Genomic DNA, 22,808 nt, shown 5'->3' with positions numbered 1-22,808 from the left:
ATCTACAAGTGTTCCAATTTCTCCATATCCTCAGCAACACTTATTATTTTCTGTGTTTTGTTTTAATGGTGGCTGTCATAATGGATGTGAGGAGATAACTCATTATGGTTTTGAATTGCATTTTGCCTAGTTATTCTAAATAATAAAAAGTCCTTTGGTCATTATCAGCTCCAAAGAACAATCTTATTTTAGTAAATATAATAGGCAGAATAACATCCCCCACTCCCACAAAGCTTATGGCTGTGTTATATGGCTATGTTGTGCTGTATTACAAGAAGGAATTAAGGTTGCAGGTGGAATTAAAGCTTCTTATCAGCTTCCCCTACCCACCTATGACTCCTTCAGGGTTGGAACAGAGCTTGGAAGAACATGAAATGGGCAGGAAAGGCCATCCTTAACAAAGGCAGATGTAATATGACATTTGCATCTTCTGGGTAGGGCAGATTCCCAGCAGTGATTCTTTCTTTTCTATACCACATTGTGGGATCCTAGGTCTAAGTTATCCCCTTTGGACTCTTGGGAAATCCTTGTCTTTACCCAGGTGCTTCTCACTCCATCTTCGTCCTCTGCTACCAATAGTAACCTCCAGCCTCTTTTGGCTGAGGCCCCTCTCCTTTGGCATGAAGCCCTTTGGACAGGTCGTTTCCAATAACCCAAAGCCAGACCCTACCTGTAAGTCCTCTTGGCTCACAAGAACACTCTGGCATCCTCTCCCCACCTCCTACCAATGTTCAGTTTTCTCTCCACTGCATATATATGTCTTTGTATGGCCATCAGGCAGGTAGTTCCAGAAACAGACTTTGACCTTCTCAGAGGAAAAAAAAAAAAGCTGAAAATCTGTAAGCATGGCTGATTTTACAGTCTTGAACTTCTTCTAAACAATGGCCTGAATTCATTCTACATTTTCTTATGATGAGTGTTATGAACTACTACTTTTCTATTCTGGCTTTTAAGATTTTGCCCAAGTTTATTCTTAAATTAGTCAATATGTGTTTATATAGCATATCTACATAGAAGCCAGACATAGTTTCATGCAGAAATAATGTGGTTGCCGTTATGGCAAATAAAATATTCATAAGAACTTGGAAATTTTGAGATAATTCACATTTTATCCTTAAAGCAATTTATTCTTAGAGCTTTATGAAAGCTATATCTTCTCTGAACATTTGCCCAAACCTCCTACACTATCTGACTTTAAACTCACTATCATTGCACCATTCAATATGAGCAAAGAACATTTTACAAGAGCTCTCAACAATTGCAAGTAACTTTACCTACCACTTCCTCTCCTCCCTTCCCTTTTGTATCTTGCCCAAGTTTAAGGTTCCCAGGGGTGCAAAGGATTTTCACATCATGAACTTAATTATTTCTGATATCATGAACTCTCATTTGTGACATAAATTATAACTCTAAATACCAGTTTAAACAACTTTCCAATCTAAATCTATGATATCAAAACCAAAATTTTCTTACAAATGATAAATTCTCAATACTTTGCCTTTTGTAGATCATCTCTTAAGGAAAACACAAAAAAACTGTTAACATTGGTTGACTCTTTTCCTTTTACTAAATATCATTTTGAACCATTTGATTTTACACCACTTAGATTCCCAATTCAAAAATTTTTTAATTTTAAAATTGATAATTTGTATTTGAAAGTATGAAACTATCACTTAGCACTTAATGTTACAAGCAGAAGTCACCTTTGAGATCAGAAAATAGAGTTTTAATAGTTTTCTATGCTTTAAGGATAAATTAAATGACTTGTATTAGATCTAGGACTTATATATAAGTTAAGCTTGGTAAATGTTTTTACTTTTACTTTCTGGGGAACAAAGATATCCTTTGCTCTTAAATGGCTTAGTATTTCAACAGTTCCCTAGCAAGCAGGCTCAGGAAAAAAAAAATGTTAACAAAAATAAAGAGAGAGCTTGGCTTTTGTGGGGAAGGGGTTTGTAGAAAGGTATGTTTTATTGGTTGATGAATCCGTTTCTTAATCTGAGGACCTGCAGTCCACCAGGCCCCATGTTGGGTCCCCTGGGGGACAAAGGTACTAAGACTTGATGCCTTCCCTGGAAAGATACTTGAACACTGGAAAAGAAAAAGTGATGCTTTGTCTTCTCAAAGTTGGGATTGGAGAGGGGCAAGACTTAGAACACCTAGAGAGAAGCAAGAAAACTTGAAGTCAAAATGTAGTAGAAACCACTAGAGCCTGAAAACAAGGAAGGCCTGAGGACAGGAGAATGTAATCAAAACAGTGGGTGAAAAAGGCTTTCTTCCATGATCCAGGTGTCCACACCCAAAGCACAGTGGAGAATCGAGGCCTGAATCTCCCACGCAATTGGCCCAACTCTCAACAGTGAGGAAATGATCAACTTGGGCCAAGTAGTGTATAAGACAAATGTTAAAGGGAAGGCCCCGACCTCCTAGGTTTATGTAAGGCCATTGTAAGCCTCAGTTTTTTCTCATTTTAGAATCAGAAACAATTACACCTATATATAAAGTTGTTGTGAGGATGTGACATATTGTTTATAAAATAGCTTGCATCATGTCAGGGTTGCAGTTTTTGCTCAATAAATGCTATCTGTTGTTTTTGCTGCTGTTGTTGCCTGTAGGTAAAATTAAATGCAGTAAAGGCAGATCCTATGGATTGGCTCATTCAATCTTCATTTTACCCTCCTTTTGTGGTAACTTCCAGCACTGCCAAATCTATGAAACTCAGAACTACATTTCCAAGACTTCTTTACTTTTAAAGTTCTGGATGCCACTTAGGTTCTACCGGTTAGAAGCAATGATGTAAGATTTGGAAGATGGAAAGGAGTGGAGGCTGTCTCCCTCTATTTCTTCTGGCAAGCAAAGTCACAAAGGCATGAGTGTCAAGGGGCAGGAGGAGCTGTGGTGGTGGCAGCTGCTTAACCTCCAGATCATGCTGGTTGCAGCGGTTTGCTCTTGACATCAATCAGGCATGGGGGGTGGGGTCCCAATTTCACTCCTTCAGCTTTCCAGGGACTTTGTTAGCATCTGATTCCTGCATTACATCCTTTCTGCTTAAAATACCTAGGGTGATGATTCTTATTGCTAGAACTGAATCCTGACTGATTCCGAAATGGATGCTTTCTCTAAAGAAATGCCACACATAAACTTCTGTGAAAGAATATATTTCATGCTGCTGCCTCAAACTTGCTTAAAGTTATTAGTTGATTTCCATGTTTAAACCAAGTCAGTGTTCTTACTGATGCCATTCTCTTTGAAAACTGTGAATATAACACAACTAAAGTTCTCTGGCATCCTGAACAGTTAACTCTGTATTTGTAAGTCATGTTGAAAAGCAGAGTATATGTTTGTGGTGATCATAACCCATCCACTGTCTTTCTTTATGTTTACTTGGTTGAAAGCAAACTGATCCTTGAAATAATTTTGCCTCCTGATATCCATTCTTCCTTCCTTAGTATTAAGAATCCCAATTTTTGGCTGAGGACACAGCTAACCAGCTAAAATTTATTTCTGTTCTCCACGTAAGCTAGATGTATTGTCTGTTCTCACACTGCTATAAAGAACTACTTGAGACTGGGTAATTTATGAAGAAAAGAGGTTTAATGACTCCCAGTTCCACAGGCTGTACATGAAGCACGGCTGGGAGGCCTCAGGAAACTTACACTCATGTTGGAAGGGTGAAGGGGAAGCAAGCACCTTCTGCACATGCTGGCAGAAGACAGAGAGAACAAAGGGGGAAGTGCCACACACCTTCAAACAACCAGATCTCATGAGAATCCACTCATTATCATGAGAATAGCAAGGGGAAATCTGCCTCCAATGATCCAATCACCTCCCACCAGGTTCTTCCCCCAACACTGGGGACTGAAATGCAACATATGCGATTTGGGTGAGGACACAGAGCCAAACCATATAATTCTACCCCCGGCTCCTCCCAAATCTCATGTCCTCCTCACATTTCAAAACACCATCACGCCTTCCTAATAGTCCTCCAAAGTCTTAACTAATTCCAACATTAACTCAAAAGTCCAATTCCAAAGATTTATCTGAGATAAGGCAAGTCCCTTCCACATATGAGCCTATAAAATCAAAAACAAGTTAGTTACTTCCAAGATACAATAGGGTTACAGGCATTGGGTAAATGCTTCTATTCCAAAAGGGAGAAGGTGGGCAAAACAAAGGGGCTACAGGTCCCATGCAAGTCCAAAACCCAGCAGGGCGGTCATTAAATCTTAAAGCTCCAAAATAATCTCCTTTAACTTAATGTCTCACATCCAGGCCACAATGATGCAAGGTGTGGGCTCCCAAGGCCTTAGGAACTTCTAGCCCTGTGGCTCTGCAGCCCCTTAGCTGCTTTCATAGCGTGGCATTGAGTGCCTGTGGCTTTTCCAGGTGCACAGTGCAAGCTGTCAGTGGACTTGCCATTCTGAGGTCTGAAGGATGGTGGCCCTCTTTTCACAGCTCCACTAGGCAGTGCCCCAGTGGGGACTCTGTGTGGGGGTTCCAACCCCACATTTCCCTCTGCACTGCCCTAGTAGAGGTTCTCTGTGAGGGCTCTGCCCCTGCAGCAGACTTATGTCTGGACATTCAGGCATTTCCATACATCATCTGAAACCTAAGTGGAGGTTCCCAAATCTCACCTCTTGACTTTGGCACACCTGCAGGCCCAACACCACGTGGAAGCCACCAAGACCTAGGGATTGCACCCTCTGAAGCCATGGCCCAAGCTGTACTTTGGCCCCCTTTAGCCATGGCTGGAGCTGAAGCAGCTGGGATACAGGGCATCATGTCCCGAGGCTGCACAGAGTAGCATAGCCCTGAGCCTGGCCCACGAAACCATTTTTCCCTCATAGGCCTCCAGGACTGCAATGGGAGGGGCTGCCACAAAGGTCTCAGAAATGTCCTGGAGGCATTTTCCCCATTGTCTTGGCTATTAACATTTGGCTCTTCTTTACTTATGCAAATTTCTGCAGCCTTGAATTCCTCCACAGAAAAAAAAGAGGTTGTTTTTTTTTTCTACCACATGGTCAGGCTGCAAATTTTCCAAACTTCTATGCTCTGCTTCCCTTTTAAATATAAGTTCCAATTTCAGACCATGTCCTTCTTCACAAATATGAGGGTACACTTTTAGAAATAGCCAGGTCACATCTTGAACACTTTGCTGCTTAGAAATTTCTTGCACCAGATGCCCTAAATCATCTCTCTCAAGTTCAAAGGCCCACAGATCTTTAGAGCAGGGGCACAATGCCATGAGTCTCCTTGCTAAAGGACAGCAAGAATGACCTTTACTCCAGCTCCCAATAAGTTCTTCATCTCCATCTGAGACCACTCAGCCTGGACTTCACTGCCCATATCACTGTCAGCATTTTGGTCACAACTACTCAACAAGTCTCTAGGAAGTTCCAAACTTTCCCTCATCTTCCTGTCTTCTGAGCCCTGCAAACTGTTCCAATCTCTGCCTGTTACCTAGTTCTAAAGTTGCTTCCACATTTTCCGGTATCTTTATAGCAATGCCCTACTTTTCTGGCACCAACTTTCTGTATTAGTCCATTCTCACACTGCTATAAAGAACTGCCTGAGATTGGGTAATTAGTAAAGAGGTTTAATTGACTCACAGTTCAGCATGGCTGGGGAAGCCTCAGGAAACTTACAATCATGGCGGATGCATGAAGAGGAAGCAAGAATCTTCTTTACCTGGTGGCAGGAGAGAGAAAATGTGAAGGGGGAAGTGCCATACACCTTCAAACAACCAGCTCTCAATAGAAGTCATTCACTATCACAAAAACAGCAAGGGGGAAATCCACCGCCATGATCCAATCACCTCCCACCAGGTCCCTCCCCAAACATTGGGAATTATGATTCAACATGAGATTTGGGTGGGGACACAGAGCCAAACCATATCACTAGGCATGCCCATGTGACTAAATGTTGACCAGTTTGATATAAGAAAAAGTAAGTATTTTGTGTAACTTCTAGGAAGTATCTACAGAAGAAAGGTGCAGACCCTTCTTTGCTCCTTCCTGCTTTCTGTTGGAGTGTGCATGTGATGATAGGCACACAAACAGCCATCTTGAGTCATGAGGTGGCACAGTAATCATGGCACAACAGAAGAGAATGAGCTTGTTGACTGCAGAGCTGCCACATAGGCCTGGATTATGTACCTCCAGGTTTGTTTTACACAAGAAAAAAAAATGGCTGGGCACTGTGGCTCACACCTGTAATCCCAACATTTTAGGAGGCTGAGGTGGGAGGATCACTTTAGCCCAAGAGTTTGAGACCAGCCTGGACAACATAGTGAGACCCTGTTCCTACAAAAAAATAAATTTATTTTTAATTAGGTAGGTGTGGTGGCATGTGCCTATAAGCCCAGCTATTTGTGGGGCTGAGTCTGGAGGATCACTTTAGGCTGGGAGGTCAAGGCTGCAGTGAGCTGTGATTGCACTACTGCACTCAGGTCTAGGTGACAGAGCCAGACCCTGTCTTAAAGAAAAAAAAAAAAATTTATCTCTAACTTTTGGAAGCCACTGTTATTTTGTTGCTGTATTTTTATTGTATGCAGCTGAATCTACCCTTAATTAGTATAATGGGAAATGCCAAATTTCTTCCCTTCACATTAACCATGGACTATTTCTCGGTTTCTAAAAACAAGTATATTCCCAAGATCTGGCTAACTGCTCAAACACAGTAGTGCACACTGCTAAAAACACTGGCCTGGGTTTAAAGTTAAAGACATTAAAAGGATTTCACTGAGGTCAATTCAGTGTACACAGTAGTCTAGTCTGTAGGCCAAACAAATGACTTTGACTTACTCATGTTGCTTTCAAAATCAAATGAAGGCACCAATTTTAGGTTGAGTGAAAGACAGGTCCTCAGCCTTAGCTGATCAGATGATTAGGACTAGAGTTATTGATTCAAATGGCTGAGTTTTTTTTCTAAACTAGCCCTCTGCTGTTGAAAGTGTGACCACACCATAGCTGACAACACATCCAATGGTGTAATCTGCTTTGCAGCTCTTTATTCCAGAGCCCATAGATCAGAGGATTAAAACACTGGGCAAATGTAAAAACGCCAAAAACCACCAGATTTAAAGCAAAGAAAAATACCCCACACACCTTCCCCAAACCTATGAATATCAGGGTTGGTATGATATGTAAGCTTATCTGCACTAAATGAATAAGGACTGTTTTCCTTGCTTTGACATTTGGCCTATTAAAATGGCCAGCCCGTTTTCCTTTGTGGTATATCAGAGAGTAGCTTATAAGAATGACAGACAAAAGAAGGAAAATACAAACCATGCCAGTGGCCCTGACAGGAGTGCCATTCAAGATCACAGGGCAAAGGGGTTCCGATTTTAAAACTGCACCCACAGTGGGTTTAGTGCCCTCTATGACGAACAAGCAAACATTCTTGAGTATAATGGTCGTCCAAGTCCCAGCCAGAATCCTATACTTAACTGAATCTACAAAGGACAGATATTTCAGTGGCCAGCAAATTACCACATAAGTATTGAGAGCCATCAAGGCCAGTATGAAGAGAATCCCATCTCCAATGCTCAGCTTGGTTCCAAACACAACCCAGCATATCAGCAGGGGGCTGTTGGCCAGGAGCACCCGCATTCATTAGAAAACGATCCCCAGGCCACAGTAGGAAGAGATGCACAGCAGATGCTGGCAAAGGAGGATGTATCAGGCCTCTCCCCGCACCTTTGAATTCTGTAATACTATTGCCAGAATGATGACAGTGATGACTGTGGCAAACGAGAAGGTGACCACATAGACAGGGGCCTTCACTGTTGCTTCTAGCCTCAGCCAATCTGATATGTTACAGTGCTCAGAAGACAGGTTCACGATCTTCGGAAACAGCTTGGCTCCTGGAGGAGAAAAGAACAAGAAAGAGTGAATCTGTGTTAAAGCTTCTTCTGGGTTTTCCAGCTCTCCGGTCTTATGTTCAGGCTCAAGGAACAGATTGAACATTCTTCAGTATAGAAGATGACAATTTTTGATAGTATTGATAGGGATCAAAGAAATAGGAGAAATCATTCTGGGTGTTCTTTATATTAATATTTCAGGAGAGGGACATATACAGAAATTATACACACACACACAAAGCTTTGAAAGATATACTCTTTGTACTTAGAAAATTGCTCAAATTCAGGTCAAGGTTTCACTGCTTATGCATCCTTTTCTATCTTTGATTGTGAGAGCCTTTTCAATACAGAGCATGAAGTGCAACATTATCAAACCAATTGATTAGTCACCAAGCACTTGTTAACATTAAGTACATGCAAAGGTCTAGGGAGGGAGTTAGGTCAACAGCTGTGAGTAATGTGGGGAAGTCATTGACTTAGAGCTTTCAATTCATTTAGGTCCATAGGACATGAAAGAGAGAGTCACAATAATGATAGTAATCATAGGTGACATTTACTGAGTACTTTCTAGGAATCAAAAACTGTTTTCAGAGCATATTTCTCACTATTCCTGGGTGTTTTATTTCTCACCGAGTGGTTTTATTATGCACTTTTCACAAGTGGAGAAACGAAGACTTAGAGAGGCTAAATCACTTGCTCAAGGCCATATGGTGATTGCATAGTGGGGCCAGGATTTGGATTTGGTAGTACAGCTCCAGCACCTATACCCTTAGCCACTGCAAGGAAGCTAATGTCAAATGCAAGGCCAAATAAATGCATTCTCTGAGTTCTCCCTTGGCCAGTGTCATTTGACCAGGTGACTGGACTCCATTTGTAGGAATATCATTTTTGTGCTTAAGAAGCTAGAAGACTGCACGTCTAGGAAGATACTGGGATCTCAGGGTTGCTGAGGGAATGGGACCGCCAAAATGACAAGCTGTGCATGGTAACTTCATAAAGTATTCTCAGCAATGCCCCTGTGTGGCAGCCTGGGAGAACACCCAAATTATAGCATGGTTGTTGCCATGATAGTCTACGATGCAGATACTGACTGTTGCCTCTCCCTCCCCACCTGTACCCCATCCAAAGTGATGTACCCTGTAAGCCTTTGCTGCCTTGCTCCTTCATCCTCAACTACAGCATCACCTTCTCCCCCAGCAAAGTTGATTGGCATCTGACTCATTGCAAGTCATTCAATAGACTGCACTGAGTCAGAGTATGTCTCTCAAAAACCCAACCCAAGGTACACAAAGAATGTAGTCTCAGAGTAATGTCATGCAATTAGCCTGCCAGTCATGTTGTGAGCAGAAGAAAGACACAGAGGGAGGTAGGAGAGAAGCAGAGAGAAGTGAGAGTATGAGGCCCCTGAGTGTCCACAAAGGCCCTTGCAAGAAGACAAAACAACCTTTGCTCCTGAATTTCCAGTTCCACTGAGATGCCCTGCAATTTCTGTCCTTGGATTCCAAAAATATAATACACCCATCTATTATTTGAGCTATCTTAAATGAGTTTCTATTCCTTCACTCTGTCCTGTAGACTTCAAAGCATAAAAAACGGGCCCTGAAGAGGCACAATAAATTATATTGATTTCCTAAGGGGCATATCACAATGAAGATACAACTATTTTAACTTCCTGAGAATCTGAAATGTCATAACTCTTTATGAAATCCCTCACTGAAGGCATAATTTTCCCCCCTGGGTATTGTGTTATCCTCTTTTTGAGGAAAACTATCTTTTTTCTGATGGATTTTTGGTGACATTGTCTTGTTTTTGAACTCCAGGCATTTATTTTCTCTTCTCTCCAGCTCTTCAGAGAGGAACTGAAATTGTAATGGTCATTGTCATTGTCAAAGTCACCATCTTTGAACTGCAGATGTCTTTTAAGGTCAGCTTTTTGATCAAGATCTAACACAGAAACCTCTCAATATTAAGCAGGAGAATGCATATCTGCTTCCATTAAATCCTTTTCCCTTAATCGCTCACTCTCAGAGCATGCCCTGAAACTGTCTTGGCACCACCACAGAAACTGAGAGCCCTAATGAAGACTGCACGAAAATCCTGGTAAGTTAGAACAAATGCTCTGCCCCTGGACTAGGCGGATCACATGAATGCGGCTCGAAGCCTAGATTCGCTGCTAACAAGGGCTGTGACTTTGGATATTGAAGTTGCTTTGCCTCTGTGGTCCTTGGAGCTGTGCAGCATCACCAGGCTCCACATCCATTCTATTTCTACAGTCATCCTCACGCACATCCTCAAAGCCAACTCTGAACTTGGGCCCAGAGCATCTGCGCTTTTACTTTATTCCTGAGAACAAGATCGCCCCTGCCCCAACCCCAAAACACCCTCATGATATTTCTCCATGCCTGAGCCTTTTCTTGCTGATCTGAATAGAAGCCCTGGCTCTCTAGGACAGAGCCTGCCTTGTCCTGCAATGTCCCCTCCCTGGACCTGAAACCCAGCCGACCCCAAGACACAGGGAGGTGGCTGCCGGCAGAGTCCACAATAGTGCTGGTCTCCCTGTCTGCTTGGGCCTCTTAACACACAATCCTGGGCTCGCTGTTGCCAGGGTTGGCCCAGCTGATGGGTGATAGTCCCCATTATTTGGTCTTGCTCCTCACCTCCATTCTGCCCAGAATTCCAGTCATCTTTTGAAGCATCCCTGCTAGATTTTTCATTTCTGCTCAAAAAGACTCCCTGTACCTGCATGGAGGCTCACCACCTGCCCCCCACACCTGCCCCATTCCATTTGTCAGAACCCTCAGGGCCACGGGTTGGGCTTTGCCTAGCTGTGTTCCAAGACCCAAAACCCTCCATAGGGCATGCAGTGGCTGTCATTGTGTTTCTGTTACAATAAAATTTTTAAAGCTATTCTTTTTTCCCCTTGAATTACTACAGATGCAACTATAATAAAGGCTAAGTCCCCAAAACCCCTCCCTCTGGATCTGAAATGGTTTCAGGCAACTATTTATTGCTGGGACCAGCAGGGACTGGTTCCTTTAGTTTTCTAATATGCTTAACACATTAATCAACATTGTTTCATCATTGTACTCAATGAACCTTTATAGAGCATTGAAACATACAATGCGTAATCCTAGGCAGTGAGGTTATAAGGTAGTAAAACGGTCACTGAGCCCAGGCACAGTGGCTCACACCTGTAATCCCAGCACTTTGGGAGGCCAAAGCAGGCAGATCACTTGAGCCCAGGAGTTTGAAACCAGCCTGAGAAACATTGCAAAGCTCTGTCTCTATGAAAAATAGAAAAATTAGCCAGCTATAGTGGTGCACACGTGTAGTCCCAGCTACTGAGAAGGCCGAGGCAGGAGGATCACCTGAGCCTAGGGAAGTTGAGGCTGCAGTGAGCCATGATTGCACCACTGCACCCCAGCCTGGGCAACAGAGTGAGACCCTGTGTGGAAAAAAAAAAGTTGCTGACATACTGAAGCTTACTGTCCAGTGGAAGACGCAGAATATGATATAGTTAGATAACCAAAAACATTACGTATAGTTTTACCCACTTACCAAAAGAATAAGAAAGCCAGGCGTGCTATGGGAGAGTTGTTCGGAAATAAAAGGAATCAGATCGCTGTGGTCTGATACAGTCAGAGAAGACATCCTTGAGGAGGTGAGGCTTGAGTCAGGCCTTTCATGGATAAAAACCAGAGCAAAGCAGGGTCAGGGGTGAGTTGGGGAGGGGAAAGGAGCCGTGCAGATTCCAGGCAAAGGAAAACTGTGAGAGCCAAAGTGAAACCATACTTGGTATGTTCAGGAGACGATGAGTATATATCTGGGTTTTGTGAGAGTAAGGACTTGTTTAGAGCGCTAGGGACAGCCTAAGGCCAGGACCAGATCTGGAGGACCTTGATACTATTCCAAGGGCTAAAATCCATTTTGTAAGCAGTAAAGAGACTTGCACAATTAAAATTAGGAGCAGCACATGCCACGGGTTAAGAGCCAGCATGAGATGCCCACCTGTGCATAGTGGCATCTGAAATGAGCTCTGTCTGCAGAGCAGGCAGCCCAGCAAAGGAGAAATTTGCACAATGAGGACAATACTACCATAGAAAGTGGCTCAGAATACTTTTTGTACACGTAGTATCTCCAGGAGGGTTGGATATCTGCAAAATCATTGAGGCCTGGTTTTATTGCCTTTAGTTTATGTATAAGACCTCAGGAAGATTAGTAATTTATTCAGTATCATACATGCAGAAAGAATCTCCCAGTCTCCAAATTAACATTTCTTCTCAGAAGCATATTTGCATAGATCAAGAGCTTGTGGCAACCAAACTTATGTAATTAGCTCCCATCTATACATGTTTACTCCACTTAGCCACATTCTTAGAGCCTTCTTCTTCTGAAATTCTAAAATGGGAAACACCTGCTTCCTTCTGGCCCAAAATGTTACTTTGGTTTCAGCTTTGAAATAAGACCTGGAGCCAAGAGACTTCAGAAAAAAATTACATTATATCCACAAGTACCCTGACAAAATAAAAGGCAGCCACTGCCATTCTCTGCAGAAGTCCTGTAGGAAGCAGATGGATGTTAAGGACTGGCCCAGATTTATACCCGAAAAATGAAGCCTGCAAGGTCTCCTTGTAAGAGCCCTGTGGGCAACATGCTTCCCTCCAAGAGAAACTGAATATACAAACAAATATGACCAGACCACATATAAAAATAGAACTTTGACTCATAACCTGCAGCACCTAGCCCAGGAAACCAACCCGTATCTCCAGTAAACACCTAGGAAGCCAGCCTGATGTAAGTCAGACTTGCAGGAGTCAGACTGCTATCTGTAGTAACAATCCAGGAAGCAAACAATAGCCCCTGTAATAACCCACCCCCAAGGGCCAGGACTTGATTAATAACCGACAGCTTTCCTAAATCCAAATTTCCAACTTAGGACCAGCCAGAGAGAGCTAAATATGCTCCCCTAACCAATCACATAGGATGTCCTGTTTCTACTTAACTGCCCACAGCTTCCCCATGTTAACAGCCTCCAATCAAGGCACACCTGAAGCCTTCCCTTTTTTCCATGATGAAGCTTTCTTACTCTGCCTGCCTTTGAGTCTCTGCCAAAATCCAAGCTCTGAATAAACAGCCTTTGCTTGTTCTCATCTGGTTGGTCTTTATTTCTACATCAGTATGAAAAGATGGCTCTGGTGGCTCCGCAACAGTACATGCACCTTGAGTCATTTCTCCAGGAGGCTGATGAATCTGTGTGCGGAGCCCTTCATAGCCATTGGATGTCAACCATCACTTACGTGGGAACTCCTGGCCTGGTGCCTTAGAGAGTGGGCTCTCTAGTTGAACTGTCTGGTCCAAATTCTAGAGCCACTATCATGACGTCTCTGAAAGGGACTTCCTCTTTGTCCTGTGCACCTCCAGGCCAGCAGCAGAGACGTGTCAGGGAGTTTGGGCAGAGTGAGACAGCTTCCTTCCATGGAGGGCAATTGCCACCTTGGTGTCATGGAGAACTTCTGCCAGGGCAGTGCAGAAGGGAAATGTGGGCAGGGAAGCCCTACTGGGGCACTGCCTAATGGAGCTGTGAGAAGAGGGCCACCGTCCTCCAGACCACAGATTGGTAGATTCACCAACAGTTTGCATTGTGTGCCTGAAAAAGCGGCACTCAACACTAGCCTGTGAGAGCAGCCAGGAGGGAGGATGTACCCTGCAGAGCCACAGGGGCGGAGCTGCCCAATACCATGGGAACCCACCTCTTACATGGAGTCAAAGGAGATCATTTTGGAGCTTTAAGATTTGACTGACTTGCTGGATTTCGGACTTGAATAGGGACTGTAGCCCGTTTGTTTTGGCCAATTTCTTCCATTTGGAACAGCTGTATTTACCCAATGCCTGTACCTCCATTGTATCTAGGAAGTAAATAACTTGCTTTTGATTTTCCAGGCTCATAAGCAGAAGAGACTTGCCTTGTCTCAGATGAGATGTTGGACTGTGGACTTTTGAGTTAATGCTGAAATGAGTTAAGAATTTGGAGACTGTTGGGAAAGCATGATTGGTTTTGAAATGTGAGGACATGAGATTTGGAGGGGTTGGGGGTGGAATGATAGAGTTTGGCTGTGTCCTCACCCAAATCTCATCTTGAATTGTAACTCCCACAATTCCTACATGTCGTGGGAGGAACCCAGTGGGAGGTGATTGAATTATGGGAGATGGGTTTTTCCTGCGCTGTTCTCGTGATAGTGAATGAGCCTTATGAGATCTGACGGTTTTAAAAATGGGAGTTTCTCTGCACAAGCTCTCTCTTTGCTTGCTGCCATCCATGTAAGACACAACTTGCTCCTTTTTGCCTTCTGTCATGATTGTGAGGCCTCCCCAGCCATGTGGAACTGTGAGTCTAAGTCCATTAAACCTTTTTCTTCCCAGTCTCAGGCATGTGTTTACCAGCACTGTGAAAATGGACTAATACACTTGGCCTCATCACAGGCCTTGGGGCACCAGGCTGGGGAAATTTCCCACTTCTCTCATCTCTGAGGGACCATAAGGCCACCACCATTGCTAAAGACACCCCCCTTCAGGAGAAAACCAAGGGGTCACTGGATGTGAGAGATGGGGCTAGACTGGAAGGGAGCACACGAGGTTGATGACACATACAAAACATAATCATAGAAAATACGTGCTGGGTTGTTTACTATGACACAGCTTTAGTGAGTGCTGACTTCTTTAATCTGTACAACAAGCCTATAAAGTCAGCGCTACTGTATTAGTTCTCACATTGCTAATAAAGGTATACCCAAGACTGGGTAATTTACAAAGAAAAAGAAATTTAACAGACTCACAGTTCCACATGGCTGGGGAGGCCTCACAATCATGGCAGAAGGCAAAGGAGGAAAAAGGCATGTCTTACACAGTGGCGGGCAAGATAGCTTGTGTCGGGGAACTCCCATTTATAAAACCAACAGATCTCGCAAGACTTATTCACTACCACGAGAACAGTATGCGGGAACCACCCCCATGATTCAATTATCTACACCTGTCACCCTTGACAGGTGGAGATTATTACAATTCAAGGTAAGATTTGGGTGAGGACACAGCCAAACCATATCAGCTATCATCATTCCCATTTTTCAGAAAAGAAAACTGAGGGACAGAGGAAGGAAATCACCTAGCCAAGGTTTACCAGCTCATGACAGTGACTCTGGAATTTGGATCAGGCAGTTCAACTCCAGAGCCCACTCTCTAAGCCACTGGACCAGGAGCCCCCACATAAGTGATGGTCAACATTGAACAGCCGTGAAGGGCTCCCCACACATCTTCCTACTCGGTCCTCCCAACAGGCTGCAGAGGCTGGAAAAATGAGTGGTGGTCTCATCCCTGCTTCATGAGAGGAGGTGACCAGGAATATGGAGGTGAAGGGAGATGTTGGTTAATGGCGAAGCCTGACCTCAAACCCAGCTCTTCTGATTTCTGAGACCATTGCTTTTGCTATTGTTGTTTGTTTAGCTTTTTTTCCAAGTGTCATATTGGTGTGTGTGAATTTAAACGCAGAAAAAAGACTGAGCAACTGACTGGTTGTTATAGACTAAATTATGTCTCCCAAATTTCATATGTGGAAGTCCTAACCTCTAGTACCTCAGAATGTGACTGTATTTAGAGATAGGGCCTTTAAGATGAAATGAGGCTATTAGGGTGGCCCTAATCCAATATGACTGGTGTGCTTGTGTCCTTACAAGAAGACAAGAGGAGATTAGGACAGAGAAATACAACAGGATTGCACACACTGAGAGAGAACACCATGCAGAGAGGGAGCAAGGGGACAGCCGTCTGCAGGCCAAGAAGAGGAGCCTCAAGGGAAACCAACCCTGCCAGAGCCTTGATCTTGGACTTCTGGCCTCTTGAACTGTGAGAAAATAAACTTCTGTTGTTTAGCCCATCCAATCTGTTGTATTTTGTTATGGCAGCCTGAGCACACGAATATAGGGAAAAGCATCTACCAGTTACTATCGTATTGCCAGGAGACTGAGAATGGCTTCCCATGGGTCCAGCTGGACTCCCCGAGAACCTACATGTGGAATTTCTAAAGGAGGAAAGATCTCTGATCTCTGAGAGGGAGGAGGGCCTTTGGGGCAGGGGCGGTGCTTACGGTCAGTCGGCCAGTGTCTGCCACTAGGGTCAGGGCCAGAACCTGACTCACCGCTGATGGGAAGAACACATCAGCTGAGAAAGAACTGCAGAAATGAGTTCGAATGCTCAGCAGCTGTTGGCCGAAGGCCATTCCAAAATGGCTGTTACAATCTACCCTAATGATCAGACCTCCTCCTCGCCCACAGTAAACATGCTCCCTTCTCTTCAAACTCGTCTTTTCCTCTGATCTAATTGTAGACTTACTTATTTGGTATTTTAAAAATCACTTCAGTCCATGAGGCTCTGGGGTTCTCCTCCTCAAAGCAGGCAGGAAGGAAGGGAGGGAACCAGTGTTTACTGAGCACCAGGAACTCAACATCAAGATCAAACATTTACTAAATATTCACTGTGATTGTTAATCCTCTGGAGGCACTTCAGAGGTGTGACACGGAGAACTGGGTGAAATCACAAAGCCCCTTTAGGTATATCCTGTAACTTCTGAAGACAGAGAATGGCACATTTTTCTAATGAGTGGTTTCCCAGGCAGTTGGCTTTTATAGTCTTAACCTGCCTCTTTTCATATAAAGCAAATTCTCCAGCTTTCTTTCCCATTTTTTTCTGACCAAAATTTTGGTCTACAGACATTCTTTAAGTACTCATAAGATTCGCTAATCTAGAGACTCACTACCTTGCTTTAATAGAACATCGTCCTTTTCTAAAATACTTTATGTTTAAAAACATATTTTCAAAAACAATATGCACATGCATCTTTACTGAACACTACTCGTGGACAGGGCAGGGTGAAACAAATTCCCGAACCTTGAATATAAATAAATATTCAAGAGGCAAGTATTGGAAAGAAATAGCTGCTATTAATAGCAGAGAAGCTCTTCTCATTTTATAATTTTGATAACGATAAGTATGTGTGATTCTAACTTATTACAGTAATAATGACACCCATATGAACAAAGAGGATACAATTTAATGACATATTTTACTATCCTTTATATATACATATAATATGTGATCAAGCATTTACTATATATATAGTATATATATGCTATTATATATAATATATATGCTCAAGCATTTACTATATATGCTCTATATATAGATATATTCTGTCTATATATACAGACTAAATTATGTCTCCCAAAAAATATATAGAGAGAGTATATATATATATATATAGAGAGAGAGTATATATATATATATATATATATAGAGAGAGAGAGAGAGAGACATAAGAGAAATAAGGCATAGGGGTCATTCCAAGATTTCAGAAAAAGATTGTTCAATATTAACTATAATGGCGTCATATGTAACAAGTATTTCATAAATTCTAATTGAAATTTAAGTAATGCACTTATAAGAAATCATAATATACTGGCTAAAATAAAAGTCAGTCAATTCTACTTGGATTGAGTTCTCTGCAGGCACAGAACTAACCAGAGAACAAAAGTAGCAAGTTCAACAGATGAATACTTATTCAATCAAGTGGTGAATTCCAACTACCTATGTGTCCCCAGCATGGATCTAAGTGCTGGGGTTGACCAACACACACCAAGTCTCTGATGTCATGGAGTTTATACAATCCAAAACCTGTGACAGTTTCCCGGCAGACAGTAAACATATGATCTTCCTCCTTTTCTCCTTGTCTCTCCAGATATCAAAGGTCAACTGATGTCAATAAACTACAAAGAGCAAACAGCAAGCCATATGTGGCTGATCATATGATTCATTGCCAATAATATTTCCCAGCATCTGAAAGGATTTTGTCTTTGTTCAATTGGCTTGTCTCTATTGAGTTCATCTTCTAACATTTACTTCTAAAATATGCTGAAGCTATTTTAATGTTGCCTTACTGCAATTATTAAGCTAGTTACAAGTTAATTTGCCTATGTAGGACCTTTAGATTATTAGAGCTTGTAACACAACACAGAGCAGCCAAGATGGTGGGTTTCGTGTTGTGCTGGTAGGCTATCCTCCACAGTCAAATGGCTTTCCCTCATAGCATAGTTGAGCTAGCTGCCTCATCCTAACTCAGCAAGACACAACTTTTCTGTCTCAGCAGGCCACGCCTCTCCTTAGCCATAAACCAGAGGCTTTATCGGAACAATCTTGGCAAAGTTGAAATCCACAAAGAGTCTTGGCAGATTCTACAAAGCTCTTTCATGTTCTCTCTCTGACTTAGCATTGGAGACTAGTGTGAACTTTCTTCCAGGCTTAATTCTATTTCCCTGAATCAAAGCACAATTTAAACATAGCTATTTTTACTAACCTTTTATACATGCTGTGATTTGTTTCACTGATGAAAAAGAAATCCCTCAACTTCGAAATCTGCCTGTAATATGTATTGCTTGGTTAGATACTTCTATCTTTATTAGATGTCTTTGCATAATGCATGTTGTGTTTGTTCACACCATGCAGAGTTGCCTCCCCAGATCTGAAAGCTATATGATTTTAAATATCTGAAACTGAAAATCCATGGAATAACTGAAACTTTTGCCTGCTCTAAGAACTTTTACTTAGCATATAATTGATTATTAACTTGAACTTTTACTTAATTGCTGTTTAATTGATTTATCTCACTTACTGGAAGCTGATATATTTATAAAGTTTTTTTTGGCAGAGTTATAAGCTGACCTATCACAGCGAATTCTATTACTATTTGAATGGACTTGCATTTTTCCATAGCAAAGTCCATGTAAGTCAAGTTATTAACGTTTTTGGTTACTTTCATTAGCATTTATATTTACCTTTTGGAATCAGCATACAAATTTGAATCATATATATAGAGAGAAAATAGCTAATTCAGTACTTATCCTTGTGATTTTGTTTAAATGATCATTATATTTCTCTTTTAATTTAATAAACTTATTTCCAAGTAGAAATTATATTACTGTAATTAGGGCTATTTTTGAAAACATTATTCGTAACTATATTTTGTATTTTTCAAAAGAACTTACATTCTAAGTATTAGTGACAAAGAAGATTACTAACTTTGAAAACCCCAGCTGTATTATCATTAAACCACTTTTGAATGAGCAAATAACTTATAATCAATTACAATTTTCCAATATATGGCCCCATCTCAATTTCTCCATTTATACATTCACTCATTCATTTATCCATTCATCCACTCAGTAAACATATATTTTGTACCTGCCATGTGTCAGGCACTACACTAAGCACTGGACCTGCAGAGATGAATGGGATAGGACCTCTGTCCTCAAAAAATTTATTTCATTGATTTGGGGATGGATCAGGAGTGAACACTGGTATGGCTTGTGAGAGAGGTGGCAAAAACATATCAATTTCCTATTTTCTTGAATTGGAGGAAATGTATGAAAACTACAAACCTTGGATTAGTGAAAAGCAAGTTCCTTTTTCCTTTTACCAAGAAGATTTGGGGAAAGTAGTCTTCCTTCTCTTGCATGAAAAGCCAGAGCAGGAATATTGGGATGAATCCTAGTCAGTACAGACACAGGCTAGCAAGAAAAGCCTCCTGGAAAAAGCAAGGGCACCACAAGGTTAATAAGGCTGTTTGAGGGAGACAGAGCAGGTAAAGAGGCTCTCCAGAAACCCAGAACTGTGCAAAGAGGCTGGCACTGTGGATAGGAAATGACAGCAAATCTGACAAAAGCAAACTTATAAATGATGCCTGCAGAAGGGAGTCAGCCAACAAAGAACCTAATTTAAGGAAACACAAGTGTTTGAAGGGTACAGTTAACTAAATTTAGATTCTAGCCAACTTTGGGGTTTGGCTCAGTGACTTGTCATTTGGGGTTTTAATGCCATCAGGATGCAGGTTAAGAAGGACCCGATCACAGCATGAATAACCAGTCATTACAGGGATTCTCAGTGAACAACACAACTGGACAGATCTAAGTGACAACATCGGTATAAGATGCACCTTCCCCACCCTGGGAAAGGAGGGTGGCCTTTAGATAAGGGAACAATGACTGGGATGCCTAAAGCTCATAATGTGCACTCAATAAATCCAAGACTGTGTCACTCTGGTCTAGTGAGAGTTGCTTCAGTACTATTCTATCAAAGAATTTTCCGATAGAACTATGAAGTTCCTATTTTCTTTTTCACCACTTCCTTGGCCACTTAAGCCATCCACATCCATGGGCCCAGGCCCACATAAATTAACAGAGAATATTAAATCCTCTGCTGTGGCAAACTCTGCCAAAGAATCAGGCCCACGTGACCATTCTCTGGTTATTGCCAATTTTATGTAACTTGAGTATCTAGCTTTTTTTCAGACTTTAGGCTGCCCTCATCTTAAATCTGTTTGCCACTTGGTCTATGTCTTGATCTTTGGATCACTGGTCTTAAAACATTGAATATTACTTCTGGATGATCCAGGCCTGTGGGTCACGTGAAGCTATTTGCCCTTTCAGTGTGTTCAGAGTGGTGCCATGCGAATCCTCATGTGGACCCCAAGGAAGTGTGGTCTGGTCAGGCAAGCATACCTGTCAGAGGGAGTGTGGTCTGTGGACAGAAGACCACAGACAATAGAAGAGAGGGACCAAAACCGAGTAGGGACCAGATTGGGGGCTTCTGTTTGTGTGACCAGAGCTGTAAGAAGCCACATAACCCCAGAGGAATGTACTGTTTCAAGGAGGTCCCACTAGAAAACAGATGTCCTACCCTAAGACTTGCAGATGGTTTGCTGATGAGATGAAGGTGCCTCTTTATGCAACAACGGGAGACGACCAATTTGATCCCAGAAACGTAATTCGCTAAAATCATTCAGCACATTCTGTGGGTTCAACAAACATAGATGGTATTGTAATAACAGCTGAAAATAGAAGGGTGGTTATTCCCTTAGAAGCCATGAAAATCAAGGAGCAAGAACTTGCTAATGCATCACCAGCACTGAAGAAGCAAAGGAGCTCTGGTTAATGTAAGATCCTGATCTACTTTAAAGTATTTTCACATGCTGAGAGATATTTATGAGGCTTCCACAGTATTATTATTTTATTTAACACCTATATACTATGTGCCAGGCTCTGTGCAAAATGCCAAAATGCCTATAATTAAATGAAAAAAATGCTGCAGAATCCCAGCACTTGTAGACACTCAGAGGAGGGCATCTAATTTCCATAAAAAAGGTTAGAGAAGACTTCCCAGAGGACACTGACCCTTGAAAAATAAGGATTCATCCATCCAGCTAGGCAGCCTCTGATTCATTCATTCATTACATACGCACTGAGTATCTCTGCCTGTTCTGGATGCTGTGGATACAACACTGAATGAGACAGTCAAGGTCCTTACTCTTGTGAAATTTACATTCTGGTAGGGTGGAGACATAAACAGGAGAAACGAAATGCTTCCTTAAGACCATCCAATATCCATCTTCTGGCCTCATTTCCTCCCCCACACTGTGTTTTCCTACTGAGAAGATAAAAAGAGCATGACTGCTCAACCTAGAGCATCTCCATCCTTTCGGTAAGTATAGCTCTCATCATGACACTGAAGTGCCAGTTTATTGCTTACATCACAACATAATAAACTCCAGAAGGGCATGGGTTAGATAAAATCAAATTTCTGAAAGTGCAGAGCTGAGAATCAGCTTCAAGCAGAAATCAAAGTGAGAATGCAGATGCCTACCCTGACATGAGATATCCTTACCTCACTTCAACAGTGGGGATCTTTCATGCCAGTGAAACAAGCTATCTTTCCCAGGAAAAAGTATGTGGAAGAAGAGCAGGAGTTTCTTTGTGAATCCTAGGAAGAACTTCCAGCACTCAGCATCTAATAGGAGGAAACAAGGGGCATGCTCCACTTCATCTTTTCCCAGGACCTTGAGCCTTCAGATTTGAGGGTCCCTTCCGTGGTGCCTGCTGCCAGTGTCTCACTGTGTAGAGAGCTGCAGGAAGTCTGAGGAAGCCGGGGACCACTGGGGTGACCACTTCCTGAAAAAATGCTCAGCGTCTTCTGTCCAAGAGGAAGTGGAGGAGCCTGAGGCCAGTGTCTCTACTTCTGCATACAGGGGTCCTTCTGCAAAGAGGCACACACTATCATGCCCCACAAGGGAAAGTGTCTCTAAGGGAAAACTGAAAAATCTTCCCCACCCAAATATAAGAGAAAAATGCAAGCCGCTGAAACTGGTAATTTTAAGCCAGACTAGCCTTCAGAGATCTCAGATTAAGTCTGTAGAAACGACGGAATTGCCTAACAGGGGCAAGAGAAAGGCAGTTGGAAGCTTCTGCAAGGCACCGTTGGTACCATTCTGAAAATTCATGTTTCCTGTTTGCCAACACGTCTGCTTTAAATCCCTCAAGCTGCTAATTACTTGCCAATGTTATATGCCAGCTTTTCCTCATATTTATAGCTTTCATTTCTCTTTGAAGTTATTCAAGTAATATATGCTTGTTGTCAAAAATGTAAAATACAGATAAGCGTAAAAAAGAAGATAAAAATTCCCCATAATATCACCACTTGAAAATAACTGTGGCACTTTGCTGTATATCCTTCCTGTCTTTTTTCTATGGTGAATTGGATATTAGGGTGAGCTTCTCAGCGACCGTTCCACCCCCACAGCATTGGGGAACATCCAGGCAGTTTTGCTGGTATTTGCTCCATCCTCAGCTCCTGCATAGGTCCAGATTTGGCTAAATTAAACTGCAAGTATATCCTGCTCTTGACATAGTGTTTATTTCAGGAACCAGCACATAAGCCAGATCTAAGCCAATCAACGTAGGACAGTCGACAGCCCCAGGAAAGCCACATGATCAACATGGTCCAATCAGAGGGAAGCCTACAACTCTGCCCAGTGGCTGGGGAGGAGACACTCACTCCTCGAGTTAGAAGAGGT

The 22,808-nt window shown here is 42.3% G+C and overlaps 1 long non-coding RNA gene across 1 annotated transcript; it reads right to left on the bottom strand.

Annotated features, from left to right (window-relative positions):
* Positions 1–1,950: 1,950 nt before the first annotated feature.
* On the bottom strand, positions 1,951–7,848 carry LOC134737380 (uncharacterized). Its single transcript, XR_010122242.1, has 3 exons — positions 7,698–7,848; positions 5,646–5,688; positions 1,951–2,159 (listed from the first exon to the last, which is right to left on the bottom strand). It is a non-coding gene; the product is annotated as an uncharacterized lncRNA (long non-coding RNA).
* Positions 7,849–22,808: the final 14,960 nt, after the last annotated feature.

The sequence above is a fragment of the Symphalangus syndactylus genome, chromosome 8 (assembly GCF_028878055.3).
Source record: "Symphalangus syndactylus isolate Jambi chromosome 8, NHGRI_mSymSyn1-v2.1_pri, whole genome shotgun sequence".
Classification (NCBI taxonomy): Eukaryota; Metazoa; Chordata; class Mammalia; order Primates; family Hylobatidae; genus Symphalangus; species Symphalangus syndactylus.
This window is presented reverse-complemented; position numbering and strand designations above follow the sequence as displayed.